The sequence below is a fragment of the Anas platyrhynchos genome, chromosome 8, assembly GCF_047663525.1.
Source record: "Anas platyrhynchos isolate ZD024472 breed Pekin duck chromosome 8, IASCAAS_PekinDuck_T2T, whole genome shotgun sequence".
Classification (NCBI taxonomy): domain Eukaryota; kingdom Metazoa; phylum Chordata; class Aves; order Anseriformes; family Anatidae; genus Anas; species Anas platyrhynchos.
In genome coordinates, this window is record NC_092594.1 from 16,780,471 (window position 1) to 16,795,244 (window position 14,774).

Here is a 14,774-nt window from a genome sequence, read left to right on the forward strand (position 1 = left end):
TAGGGAGGCTGATCTGACTTCCTTAAGATTACCTACAACTTCCTTTGAGGGAAGCACCGCATCATCCACAATGTCCACAGAATTGATCTACGCTATTTAAAAAGCAGAATGGAAGACTTCTTATTAGTACTCTTAGAGTTTTTCCTCCAAGGAAAATTCTGCTGTCCCTGTGCCCAGAACCCCCACCCACTTTCATCAGTGCCCAGGGAACACTGGTAGGCAGGATGACTTGGGAAGGAAAGATGCCGGCACCAAGTTCAGAGAGCATTCGGCAACTTCTCTGTTTCCTGTCAGGATGTGTCGCATCTCTTCACAAACGTGGTAGAGCGAGGTGGGCTGGCTGCCTCGCTTGAGCCCTGGTGGGGCTCTCTCACCCCCTTAGCAAAATGCGCAAGGGGAAATTCCAGTTTCCCAGTCCTGTGGTGAGCTCAGACAAATACGTGTAGTGTGGTCCCTGCTGTGGTCCTTGACTACGGGCTCTAGAAACTCGAGTGGCACTCTGCATATTACTCAGCAGGGGCTGATAACGTTCGCATTTCACACAACCCTGGAAATAATGCCGGGTCACACCACAGGGAGAGGGGGGTTTCCTTCCATCCCCATCTCTGCCTCTCCCATACAGCAACCAGACAAACGGTCACATCAGGTACATGGGCAGTGGGACAGAACATCTGACATTGCCTGGGGATGTCAGTGCTTCCCTAAAGAGGACATGCAGTTACCATCCTAAATTGTGATTTCCTTCCTATTACCACCATGATGTTGTTCAGTCCATGCTTTTTCTTTTTTGTGAAGACTCTGACTCCCTGTTCAGGAATAGATTAAGCAAGGAATAAATGCTTCACAGCCACCCTCACTCTATGATCCTGATGACTTTATTATGAATCCCTGGAAATACAGGCAGTTACTTCAACATATCAGTATCTCCCCTAGTGCCAGTACATGCACCATGCTCCTGCTCAGATGGCTTTCCTTCCTAGAAAAGTCTCTAATCATCCCAATGCAACCTTCCAAAAATAGCTTCAGTCACGAGCTGCTTTCAGTGCACCTCCAGACAGACAGCACCAATCCACCCGTTCATGCTCGAAGACTTCCCAAGCAGCAGGTTCCTCCTTCCACCTGGAGGCAGGAAAAGGTTTTGTGTTTCCCTCCTACCTGTTAACCACAGTCAGTGTGGACCATGCAGATGAAGTAGAGGGCAGCTCATTCAGAGGCCTTTATCCACCTGATGCATTTTGCCAGGACCCAAGCAAATGGGCAATGTTACTCTGCGCAAGTAACCCCCTTCTCAGGTTCTCTCTTCCACCTCCTCTAGGTAATGCAGGCTGAGCCTTAGGAAATGTTCCCTTGGGGAACATTTCTCCTGGGACATGTGTGTAAAATGCCTCATTTCCACTAGGGATAAAAAAATAAAAAAGTTTTGGCTTCAGAATTCTTCTTTCTAGAAAATGGAAATGCTATATTCCTGGTTAGGTTCTCCAAGGTAGAGACACACCAGTTTCTTGAAGTACTTTTACTTTAGGTCAGTTTACTACACAGCTGCATCAACTTGAAAGGCTTTGGTGAAACACCAGAGCTGCCATCTAAGTGCCTTGCTCACCTCTATGAGCAGGGCTTTGTACCAGACAAATTCTCCCTGACCTCACCACAGCCTCCTCTCTGGTGGCACCAGCAGGTGACATCACAGGGACTGCATGGCTCCCAGATATCAATCCCCATACACCCCATCTATTACAGCATGCTAAAGCAAATAAAGAGAGAAGGCTCCAGCTGGGATGTTACAACATGCTGACATTTTCCTTATCTGCAAAGAGAAGTAACTAGGTAATTTTCAAGTAATTCTGTTGACATTCTGCTTTCACAAATAGTACTGGGATTGTTTATTCCAAGAGCAAGATAAAAATAGCATATTTAAACATTCATATTTTCCGTGGGAGGGGAGTAGATTTTTGTGTAGCCTCTCCAATACCTTCTATTTTTATAGCATGAATCATACCTGCCTTATTTAGTGAAAGGCTGCATTCTCCAACAAGCAGAAGACACCACCAGGGCCATCTGGGAATGAGGTTTCCCACAAGATCCTCAGATATTCTTAGCAAAAGCAAGAACTGACCTACCTTGGATGAGGCAAACAACAAGTGGTCTACACCTAAGAGATCTCACTATGTTTCCCTTATGCAAGTTGAGCCATCTGACTTGCACTGCAAAAGGACTGCACCTTTCTGTAACAAAAATTTCTCTAAAATTAAAAAAAAAAAAAAAAAAAAAGAATGCACCTACTGTTCAAGCTCTGCTTACATAGACTGTCCTGGAATATTTCACCAATTTGAGTAGTGGAATAACACACTGCAAGTACTAACAGGCATCACACCTTAGCAGTGGAAGGACGTCAAACCAGAAATGCCAAAAAAATGTTTCCTTTCAAACCCTAAATTTATTAAGAAGCCAGAAATATATAAGGTAGGAACATTAAGAAAGGAAGGAAACACTGAAATAAAGAGGTCAGAGTCAGCAGAAAGCAAGCAGCACCACAGCAACGTGCCACTTGGCATTATAAGGTGGCTGTATAGTTCTGGTTTAATGTTCAACACCCTATACGGATACAGAATGATATTTTGACACATCTCCTTCCAAGGAACCATATTTGTCAACGCCTTCTGTGACCTTGTGGCAGTAACTAACTGCTTCCATAAAGTACTCATATCCACATAAAGCAGACAAACACGATGGTGTCCAAGTGGCATGCCCCAAGTCCTTCAGTTCAGTGGTGGGTAGAGAAAAGATTTCCCAGCTCCCAGTGGAATTCCTTAATTCATTCCCACAGCCTCAAGAAGGTAGCATTCTACAGTGGGTGGGAGGGCTGGGAAGAAGCAAACAACCACTACAGAAGAATTTAAGTCAGATACTTTCTGCGCTGCAAGTGCATGGGAAGACTCAACATGAGCACAAGGTCAAATCATCAGAATTCCACTAATAAAAGATCAGATCCTCTGTAGAGCAAGTTAGCACAGCTGTGTGTACTTCAACAGCAACTATCACTGCCAGCTTTTTTCATCTGCAACTTGACAGCTGTAGATGTCCCTGATTAGGTAGAAATGCTGGGCAATAAGCTGAACAGAAAAGATGCAAAAAAACAAAGCCTACTCCGGGCTCCATATTGCTAATGCAAATTCATATTACACGTATTACAAACACAAATTGCTGGTGTGAGTTAGACGATACTCCAGAGAGCAGATAAAGCTACACACCACCCTCCATCCACATCAGAGATAGCAAACATTATTTGGCTAAAATCTAAGAGCACAACTGTGCTTCCTAGCCCTTGCAAAGTAGAGATTTCAGCCTGGCATATAACTTTTCATCTCATGTTAAGCTTCCTTGACTCCCTGTACTGCTCCATCCAGCTCTGTGAGACAGACAGAGATCCTGTAATTTGTGCGTGGCTGTCCGGCATAAAACCTCATCATCCTGATTTCACTTTGACCCAAGTAGTCCAAGTAATAGGAGTACAGCTCCCTGCACACTTGTGCTATTGCAGGGGGGATCTACTTTGTTTTCTTGGCCATCATGACAGGCAGAGTGTTCATCTTTCTGCATTGCAGTCTCCTAATAGAAAGGGGAGAAAAAGTATTTGCAAACAGCTATACACTGTTCATCACCGTGGATGTGTGTAAGAAGAGCTACACAAGATCAGACAGTAAAGGGTAGTTGAGGCGAGAAGTGTGCCTCTAGCAGTAAGGAGCACTGAGTACTTCAGAAGAATTAGCAGGATTAGGGTACATGTACAGGTCATCCTTCCACATATCTTCTTAGTTTTAGCAAGAAACTATTTTTAGGGTGATCCTAACAGGAAAATAAATTAGGATTCATTGGGTTAGGAACTTCTCAACCTCCATGAGTTAGATCTTAACATATTAACTCTATATAAATGAGGCAGTTAGATTACCAATTTGATCGTGCATTTCTGGTAAGTCTTGCACCTTTTCCTAGAAACATCCCACAGCAAGATGACCACATCCTCCTTAAGCCATAAAAGATAACAGGCACACCAATCCTACTTCCCAAGAGCTGATAAGTTCACAGCACAGGTTCAGAGAACCAAGGAATACGCACCATTGTTCCCTGAGAGACCACTTATTATCCCAGAGAGAGCAGGAGGAACATGCAAATAGGGGAAATCTGCCTTGTCTTGTGGGTAAAACCACAAAAACTTTGTGAGGCTTCCTTTTCCTTCCTTCTTCTTCCTCTCACTCTGCCCACATATAGCTTGTGTAATCCAAGCACAAAGACAAGGAACAAAAAACAAATGAGCACTGTAAGGAATCCTCTCAAACTAATGCTGAAAGCACTCTATAAAACCTAAAACATTAGAACAGCTGTAGGCTGATTAACAGGCAATCCCTATTAACAGGCAGCAGCTGCCATTACCTTGCTAAAAGAGATCTCCTTAGTCTGAACACATGCTCAGCTCTACTCAGTTCCTCTCTGAGATCCTCTGTTTCTAGATCCCAGTGCTCATGCTCCAAGCTCAATGCATGGAAGGAGGGCAAGGACTGGGGAGACCACCTCTTTTTCAAATTTCCTTGGAGACCTTAGTCTGTCTTGATTTTTTATTCACCTTTGTAGGCAAAGCTTGTGTAACCTTTGCTAGCATTTCCTGGGTCACTGTACCAAGGTCCTCCAGAGGAAAGGAGGCAGCAGGTCATGGTGGTCGGACATCTCCCATTAAGCCAAGACTATTCTTCAAAGCTGTTCACATAATGTCACTCTCCAACACATTGCTCTCAACTTTTACATAGTGTTCTTCATCCAGGGCAGCTACTCTATCTAGTCCAATATCCTGTTTCTGACAGAGGTAAAACATGCATTCCTCTGGAGTAACATAAAAAAAGTAAAATAGAAGGAATCTCAGCAAAGTTTGCTGACTTGCAGAGATGAGGACTGTCAGTCTTGGGGCTATTTTTTTAATTTAATCTATTCCTAAATACACAATTCCTCTTTTGCCAGTGGTCTGACACCAGGTACACTGCTTCTTGAGCCACATCTGGAAGGAGAGACTTCTACCACCAAAAATGACAATGGTACAGATACCTGACTCGTGACAATGTCTCTAGGAGGAGCAAAGTCTAACCCTGTCCCAGGCAGATCTTCTTAGCACCCTGATATCCTGTACTTTTCCAGTCACATCTCTACTAGTGTTTGTGAACCTCTCCTGTTAACAAAGACCCACAAAAAGACAGGGAGCAGCTGAGCAGTGAGCACGTCCTCCTGCTTATCTTAGGGCACCAGCTGAGAGCATCCAATATTGGCTCCAGTGCTTCTGGGGATCCCCGCTTCTGGAAAAACACCTACTATTCCTGGCTCACTTGTGATACTTCCTGCTCACAGTCAAGCCGCACTAAGAAGTACTGACTACATAACTATCACCACATGACTGACAAGCTCACTTGTGTGCTTCAAGGGATTTGCAGCCGATTTGTAGTCAAGGACTGCCAGCTGTTGGGAAGGAGGGGATGGAGGACACAACGGTGCACATCCCTCGTGCTGGTGCTAGGGATCAGACAAAGCTCACAGCCTTTTTGAGGTCTGCTTCTTCACATGGAAACTCTGGACCTACTTCTCATCCTCCCAAAGTCTCTGTGTTGCGTGGGCTGCAAATGAAAAGTGGCAGCTAGAGAGACCCAGGGCTTCCTCACCCATATGGGGCAGAAGATGGGAAAAAATTCTGTACAGAGGTGCCTTGGGGAGAAGATGAGTTCTCTTATGAGGCACTACGAAGAAATCTCAGCAGGTAGAACAGGCAACATGCAGAGCTGTCTGGAGGCATGCTGGAGTCCAGGAGTATATTTCACCATAACCAGCATTAGCAACAGAGGGTAGCAGTTTTGACAAGTAGCAGAGTTCATGTATGTTTAGGCTGGAGAACCGCCAGTAAGGCCAGAGCCCTAATAAGCAGCACAGCACTGGAGCAGCAGAACATGCCTAAAGGATACTGGCAAATTAAAAACAACAAAACAATTTGTCTTTCTTAGGAAATTGCAAATGAAAGCAAATACAAGAGTTTGAGTTCTAAAGAAAACAACACTCCCTTTTCTGATGCTGTAGTGTAGGAAAATGCTTTGGATTTCATTCATAATTAATGTTCTCTCTTCCACATAATACAGTCCAAGATAACATTACACACCAACCAGCATTGTTTTAGGAACTACTGAGGAAATTCCAGAGGAATAGCAATACAATTACCGCAGCTGGTTTTGCTGTCAATGAGAAACCAACTAAAAAGAGGATTGAAGTCCTATAGAGAAAACTGAGTATGTTGCAGAAGGAAGCTAAAACACGAGCACTTTTAACAAAGGCAGTAAACTGGAAGAAGCCAGAAGGAGAAGACTGTCTAAATTGAAAAGTCATTTGGCATATTTACGTCTTGCTATAGATCAAATCAGAAGCTGATCTAGGTTTATAGGTGCCTTACGAGTTGATTTTGGAAAAACCATCAGTGTGTCACTTGTGGTTACCGTGACTTTTCAAGGCATTGCTTTGGGCTCTGTTCTGCCCAACTTGCACGAAGCCCCAAATCACCCTGGAGAACGGCAGCATGATCAAGCACCGTCACACCAGGAGCTCCAGCATCTCCACTGGCTAGAACAGAAGAGATGACTGCAGGAAATATTTGCTCTGGCTATACAGGAGACTGACTTCTGACCGTGAGAAACACAGTTGTGTTTTTGCAGTAGAGAACCAGTTTTCTGTATTCCAAGGTAGTTGTGTAGTCGTAATAAGGGGAAATGCTAAGTAGATAAGTGGACAGTAGAAGGCCTCACTGTTCCAAAATAAGGTAGAAACTTGAGAAAAACAGGATGAGCAGTGTGAGAACAGTAAAACAAAGATCACAAGTTCTCAAAACATAAGAAAAGAGAAATAAAAGGGTTGAAAAAAAAGAAAAATTGTACATATATGGTACAGAGGAGCATCGAGTAGCTTGTGAACATGTAGTACTCAGCCTATGAGGAAAAAGGGGTGGTGATCAGGGGTCGGGTAAAAGGGAATAAAAGATTATGATTTGTTTACTAAAATGCACTCTAATTGACAGGATGCCCGCCATTGCAATTCCAAACAAAATAGCTTCACAGAAGATCCTGTCTGAAGAAAACTGAGATTTTTCTCACAATTTGGGGGCTCATCCAGGATCTTGTTGCCTGACGAAGATTTCTCACCACCACAGACAGGAAGGTGACAAACTGATTTCAGCGGTCCCGTCAGGGGTGGTGGGTCATCTCGGTACAGCTGGCAAAGGACCAAGACTGTTCATCTGAAGACAGGCTCTGCAAAGCTCTGGGGAGAAGGGAGGCCAGCACAGACATACGCAGACACAGCCCACATATAGTCCAGCCCAGATCAGTAACAGGCACAGGGATTACTGCCAATAACTCAGACTGGGAAGCCATGCATGGACTGAGGTAAGGGAAACTTCAGCATTATCTTGCCTCGGGTTGAGTTTGGGGAGACTCTTGTGTGGAGTGTGAACGAGATGCACTTATAGCATGAAGCGAGTGTGGAGTCCTGACCACAAGGTTCTGTAGTCCTGTGAGGGAACAAATCAAGTCCCCTCAGCTGGAGAGGGACAAAGCAAAAGAGAGATGAGTGAAAGAGAGTCTCAGGAGTTTGGGCCCTTCAGTGTAAGGTACCCCAAGCACGGTGAAGTGAGGTGCTCGGCAGTACAACCCACCTCTGTCCTAATCCTAGGTAGAGACGTGTGGTACCCTGTGGGTGGTAAAGTCCACAGCAGCACATCAGGAAGAGCTGGGGATTAAGGGTTCCAAGAGTCAGCAGTGGGGTTGGAGACCCCAGGATTGTGCCTAAAGGTAGCCCTTTGGAGAGAATGATAAACATTTGGAAAAACAACCCAAAAATTAGGGAAAAATATTAAAAAATAAATTATAAAATGGCTTGACATTGTGTAATTGTCTGGCTTAAGTATTTTGGCTAAAATACAGGTCTGATGAAAATCCAGGCTTGAAATTTATATGTAAACAATAATGTTCTGCTTTCAGAGGAGGAATCAAGTTATGCTCCCTACAATCCTAATATTGCCCTGGAGGCAACGGCAGCTGCTCCAGGAGGGGAGACAGGGAATGCCATTGATGCTGTCCCTGGAGAAGTCACACTGGGGAGTGTGGAGCAGCGGGAGCAGAGGCAGGGGGGTCCCAGTGGGGCCTCATGGCCGCGCAAGGCTGACACGGAGCTGGTGCCACTCCCCCCTTACCAGCAGAGAGGTTAGGAGTTTTAAGATGGAAATGCAAGCCTTTAATTGAGGGCCTAGCAGAACAGTCAAATCCGTTTCTAAGGCCTAATTTGTATTCCTGGGGGGAAGTGTCAATCCTGAGTATGTTATTCACTGGAGGAGAATGTTTAGGAGGGAAATGATTTTCCAGGCAGCTATGCAAAAATGGGAAAGAACTAACACCCACCCCCAGAGCAGAAGCATCCACTTATCTAACTGCAATAAACAACAACCCACAACACGGAAATCCTGTGAAAGACTCAGGGTCAGAAGTAGAAAGTACTCGGGAATGAATCCTGAGGACCCAATAGCCCACAGGCTCTTTAAAGTTAATTTTGTAATTAAAGTTGCAGACGTTGAGAGGATGGAATGAACAGTGCAGGTAGTATGAAGGTGCACGCCAGGAGGGAAGATGGGAAGGAAAAGTAGAGAGCAAAACAAATGGTATTCACAGCGTACTGGGTAGTGAGGCAGAGGGCCCAGGATGGAAAGGAGAGGAAGAGAGACGGAGGAATAGCAGACAAGGAAAGCTACCTGTGTTGCAGCCTAAATCCTAGCAGGGACAGGCTTTGAGAAGATGTTTCAAGTGTGGCCAGGCTGGCCACTTCACATAGGAATATATGGAGCGGAAGAAGGAGGAGAGATCGCTGTTATAAATTCAGAATAGGGGAGTCAGGGCTTCTCAGAAAGCTGGTTCCCTGATAAATGAAAAAGTGTACCTTAAGGGCTCCTCAAGTGCACCTCAATGGGGATCACTCTACAGTTATCATTACAGGCAAAACAGACTTAGCATAGGAAGATTAATAAATTTTATTACCTATTGATGGGCTGGAGCAGTGAGAAACAAAAATCAAGCTGGGGGCACCTTCCCTCATCCACTCTCTTCCACCTCTTCCCTGCTCTGAGCGGCACGGGGTGGGGGCAGGAGTGGGGGCTGCAGTCAGTCCATGGTGCTTCGTTTCCACCACTCCTTCACAGTCACTCTCCCCACTGCTCTGTTGTCTCTGTTGTGGGGTACCAACCTTACTGGGCAGCTCCTGTGTGGGTTCCTCCACAGGCAGCAAAAAACAGGCTCTTTGGGAGCTGTGTGGGGTGTGGGGTCCCTCTCGTGTGGTGCTGACCTTCCTGGGCTGTTCCTAAATGGGCTGCAGCATGGAGATCTGCTCTGCTGCAGCAAACCATGGGCTGCGGGGGTCTGCCTTTCCCACCAGGGGCCTCTCTGTGTGCCACATGGGGGCTTCGGCTCTGACACCTGGAACATCTCTGCACTGACCTTGGTGTCTGCAGGGAGGTTTCTCATTCCTCATTCTCCCAGCTGATGTTGTGCAGCAGGTTGTTGTTTTCTTTTTTGTTTTATTTTTTCTTTTTTTTTTTTTTTGTTTTTAAATCTTTTCTTGGATGTGCTCATTAAGATTTAAACTGCATTGCTCATGGCTTGGCTTGGCTCTGGGCAGGGGTGGGCCCCTTTGGAGCTGGCTGAAACTGTCCCTTAACTAACATGGGGCAGCTGCGGGATTCTTCTCACAGGGACTACCACTGCAGCCCCCCCACTGCCAGAACCTTGCCATGTGAATCCAATACACTGAGGCAGCCAGGTCATTACTGGCCTGTAAAGTATTAAGGCTTTAATTAACTAATTAAACCCTAAATGTGATGGGAGTAGAAGGGACTGGGATAACAGTATCACTTTTTGGGGACACCAAGCTGCGACTAGGGACAGTACAATCACTGGGCAATTAGTCCCTGCCTTGGGTGCATGCAATAACTTGTAGGGAAAGGATTTGATAATGAGATTGGGCATTCAAATAATAAATTGTTAGGCTGGAATAACGGTATTATTAATGGGGTGCTCTCAGACCCTGAGAGCAAAGATATATTTGCCTTTGAGTGGAAAGACCCTGAAATGGGGCAGAAGCAGCAACACAGATGGACAATTTTATCTCAGGAGTTTACAGGGCCACCAATTTATTTGGGCAAGTTCTAGAACAAATTTTGGAGTAATTCCAACCTCCAAAGGAGGTGTTACTGTTACTATATGCGGATGATTTTTTTACTGTCAGGACAGTAGAAAGCAGTTGTGAAGGAAGACACTAACAAGCTATTCGACTTCCTGGGAAAACATGGCTTGGAAGTATTGGAAAATAAAATTCATAGAAAAAGTCAAATATTTAGGGCATCTAGTGTCTGAGGGGGGATGAAGAATAAATTCAGAGAGGATTCAAGGAATTGTTGAGCTACCCCTACCCAAAACTAAAAAGCACTAAAAAGTTTTAAGAGAAATAGGTTTTTAAGGAATTATGAGTCACCAAGTCCAAAGAAAACAGATACTCCCTGATGGGAGAGAAATGCTGAATAAAGTATTAATGAGGCAAATGTTAACTGTTTTACATCAAGAGGGTCATTGGGGAATTCAAGCAACATGTGACACAGTGCTATGGACATACGCATGGGTAGGAATATATACACTCTAGCTGAACAAGTAAGGAGCAGTTGTGTAATAGGACAAAAGGTAAATAGGAAAATTATCTGCAGTCAGCCCAAAGGGGGCGAGAACCAGGAATTCAACACTTCCAAAACGTACAGGTAGATTTTACAGAACTCCTTGGAGTAGGTAGATTTAAATACTTATTAGTCTTGTAGATCATTTGTCAGGGTGGGTGGAAGCTTTCCATTCAGTATCTCTTACTGTGAACATAGTAACTAAAGTAATTCCAAAACAAAAACCTCCCAGGTATGGAATTGTTGAAAATATTGACTCTGATCAAAGAAATCACTTTATGTCAGAAATATTGCAAGGGCTAATGTGGACTCTAGGAATTAAGTGGAAATGTCACACTCCTCAGCATCCTTCCTCTTCTGGAAGTGTGGAGAGCATCAGACAGTAAGCAGCAATTGACTAAGTTCTGGAAACTCAGCTTCCCTAAACGAAATGCTTATCTTTGGTACTTCTCCAGATTTAAACTGCACCAATAAAAGATGTGGGAGTTACCCCATACAAAATATTATTTGGATTGCTGTACATGGACAAAGGGAATGAATTACCTCAATTTGCGTCAAAAGATGCTTTTCTTAAGAACTATATACTCAGGCTGTCATTCTCTCTGTCATCTCTCAGGACCATAGGATCATTAGCTCAAACCACACCCTTGGAAGTCCTGATCCATCAGTTCCAAGCAGGAGATTGGGATCAGATGTGAACATGGAGAGAATTGAAACTTAGTGGGATGGACTGTTCCAAGTGCTCCTGACTACTGAGATGACAATAAGAATGGCTGAGAAAAGGTGGACTCATACCTGGGTAAAAGTGTCAGATAACCCTGATAGATGACAGACTGCATTAACAAAGACTTTTAAGGTCAAAACTGTTAAAACTATCTATTGTAAACCTTTAAAGTCTCCTTAGACAAATTCTTAATGAATTAATGAGTAAAAGGGATTGAATTACACAGAGTTGGAGTGTTTCCAAGGAACACTCTCTGGAAGTGGGAGAAAAAGAAAGGAGGCCATTTAATCCCCACCAGAAGAATCCTTATTAGTTTGTGATTTTTATTGTTTTTCTTAATTATTATAGGGGTTGTTGTCTGAAGATTTGTTCTCACATGACGACTTCAAGAGACAAAGGCCTTTATATCCTGAATCACAACACCATGGACAGACACCATGCATTTTCCCTAATCACACAGGGAGCGGGGAAGAGCCCATCACAGAGCACACACCTACACAGAGCGCTGGAAACCCTGCAAGCGGTGCCAAAACACCACCACTTTAGCACCTTTCTCTGGTCAGCAGTGTGCAGGACAAGCCAGAGGCAGAGCAGCAGTGGGAGGCAGTACAGCTCTGCCACATGGGAGCACAGATCTGGCAGGCAGCTGGGATATCCCTCAGCTTGAGAGGATGAGGAGGGGTGAGCCAGAGACTCAGCTCTTACTGGAGCTGCACCAGCACCCATGGAGAGGGCCATGGGTCTATGGCTACAAAGAAATCAAGTAGCCTCCCACTATTTCCAGATAATTTAATGCATATCACTTAATAGAGATACAACTGTGTAGATAAAAGATAATGACAAAAAAAAAAAAAAAACACAACACACTGGTAAATTGGGAAAGCAGCTAGACTCTGCAAACTGCCTGGCAGCTGAGCTGCCAGGTCTCACATCCCTCAGGAGGTGGCACGAGTAAGTAATGCATCTGTCAGGGACAACTTTCAGAAGGGAAGTCTTGCCCACAAGATAAGCCACAGCCTGGGAAATCTGAGCCAAGGTTTCCTACCGGGTGATGGCTTCATTAACCAATAATTAATAAACTACAAAAATGAACTGGCAGGGATTGAAAGTCATGTATTTAATGGGCAAGAAGTCAAAGAAAGGACATCACATCCATGAGGGGAGACTAGAGCTTTTTTCCTTTGCACAGCTGCCATAGGCTATTTTTCCTGTGCTGTTTTTCCGCTGTCACTGAGTGGAAGTCTGCATGTCTCACCAGTTGCAAGCTTAGGCCAACAGGCCAGACACATCTCCAGAATCATTTCACATTGGCACCAGAAGATCTCCTCCTCCTCCACTGCTCAAGGGAGAAGGGATCCTGTTACAAAAGCTCCAGCACCACCACTCAGGAAGCTCTGCAATACACTGGAAGAAGAGGTGCCAACGATGCGGTGAATGAGACCACAAAGAGCTGGATGAGCTGGCCCCGACAGCAGTTATTCCCACAGCCAAAGCTCAAGAGAGATGGAATACATTAAAAACACCCACAGCTCTTGTGGGAGAACAACAAGTACCATTGCAGACTCCAGAATGACTGATTCAAAACAAATATATCCATTATCCACATTGGGTTTGGACACGAGACCAGGCTGCATGCTAAGGCATTGTTTTTGGATTTCTTAACTATGAGTTTGGTCTGGTGGAAACTGTCCTGTAAGGACACCTCAGCAGCAAGACAGGTAACTGTGGGTGGCCACAGAACAATCTCAGAAAGAGACACCCTGTGTCAGTACTCCTCGGGGCAGACCTTGGCAGCACAGGTGTCTTTCCTCAGGCACAAGCCCCCTCTTCTCAGGAGTGGCACTGCTCAGATGCCATGGAGACAAGGCATGGAGAGGGTGTTTGATTTGTGTTGGATTTGTTGAGCTTGCAGCCAGGTTTCTTTCCTCTTAGCATTGCAGCCTCTTTATACAATGCTGAAGGTGAGCAGCCCTGCAGAGCTCAGCCAAGCCCAGGTAGCAAGGGCCAGCTCTCACACACAAAGCACGACGCTGGGGCAGGTGAAAGAGTTGCTCTTCTCATGGAAGCAGACACGAAGGGGCATCTGGGCTCACAGCTTCCTTTCTCAGCACAGAACACGGGTTAAAATGACTTCCAGTGCCAGCTCAAGCTCAGAGAACCATGAGATGTTTTGGTGGCAACCCCATGTGGCTCTGCAGTTACTTGCAGCCTCATGGGTCAAAAGCCCTCAACATTGCTGGCCCAGACCTCCTCCTTAACCAGAATTACCCAGCTGAAGTTGGCAGTTATTATTTCCAGATAAGATACCCATCTACCCTCTGCTTACATAAGCAAGTGCCGATACTCCAAATAGTCTTTTCCCTTGGCAGGAGAGAAAAATAAGGCTTACTGTAAATAAAGATGACTGTTTAATTACCTTCTGATAAAGTCTAAGTTTCAATGTTTCTGGGTTTAATATAAAGTCATACCTATTTCAATTCTTTTAACTCTAATAACTAGACCACATCAAGTCACAAGGAATTGTTAGTGGTACTGTTTGAGCAGAGCCCATGGTTTCATACCATGATAAGTTTATCATGTTGTATTGCCAATTTATCTGTAACTTGTTGCTGTTTGACTGGCAGCAATAAAAATACCCTCTGCTTTACTACACAAGTGAAACCCCGAGCAATGCATATTCTTTTGCTAAAGGAAATCTGACCTGTTTAGACTTCACTGTATAAATATCAACTTTTTTTCTGACCCCAAAGACTTCCCTGTACTCTGTTTTCAGACAAACATTAACATATGAATTCTTACTAGAATTTCATTCTTAATATTATAAGCAAGGTGTCTGGGTCATTTCAGTACCTGGAAGGTGAAAACTCAAGGTCTAATGTTAATTTTAGCTTATAGAGGTTCTCCTGAGGTGAAAAAAAAAAAAAAAAAAAAAAAAAAAAACACAAAGACATGCTATTGAGTTAACTATCTCTCCTTGGCATCTGTTTAAGTTCCTATGAAATTCATGCACACTGCTCCACCAAAGGGGCTATCCCAGCTCTGGTTGGGTCAAAACTGAATCAAGAAAGGGGAGTCTTCATGATGTTCCCATAAAAAGAAAACTAGCATGAGTCAAAGTGAAATCCTAAACTTTCCAGTGGTTCTTTTAAAATCAGTGGCTTTAGGTGTAAGCCTGATATTTGGCAGTTGCTACATGCACAAAGCTGCATCTGAAAATACAAGAGCTCCTCCTGGTTTTACTCACATTGAGGTGGGTTAGAACAACTCCAA

General features: G+C 44.4%; 2 long non-coding RNA genes across 4 annotated transcripts in view; one reads left to right on the top strand and one right to left on the bottom strand.

Annotated features, from left to right (window-relative positions):
• LOC113844284 (uncharacterized) overlaps nt 1-14,774 on the bottom strand; it is a 135,471-nt gene that overhangs the window by 98,009 nt on the left and 22,688 nt on the right. The gene's annotated exons all lie outside the window — the stretch shown is intronic.
• On the top strand, nt 7,084-14,157 carry LOC106016032 (uncharacterized). 3 transcript variants are annotated; one of them, XR_002400440.4, is made up of 3 exons: nt 7,084-7,457; nt 11,397-11,636; nt 11,853-14,157. It is a non-coding gene; the product is annotated as an uncharacterized lncRNA (long non-coding RNA). The 3 variants fall into 3 exon arrangements; XR_001188458.5 differs by having other exon boundaries at nt 11,397-11,579; XR_001188481.5 differs by having other exon boundaries at nt 11,397-11,563; nt 11,853-14,156.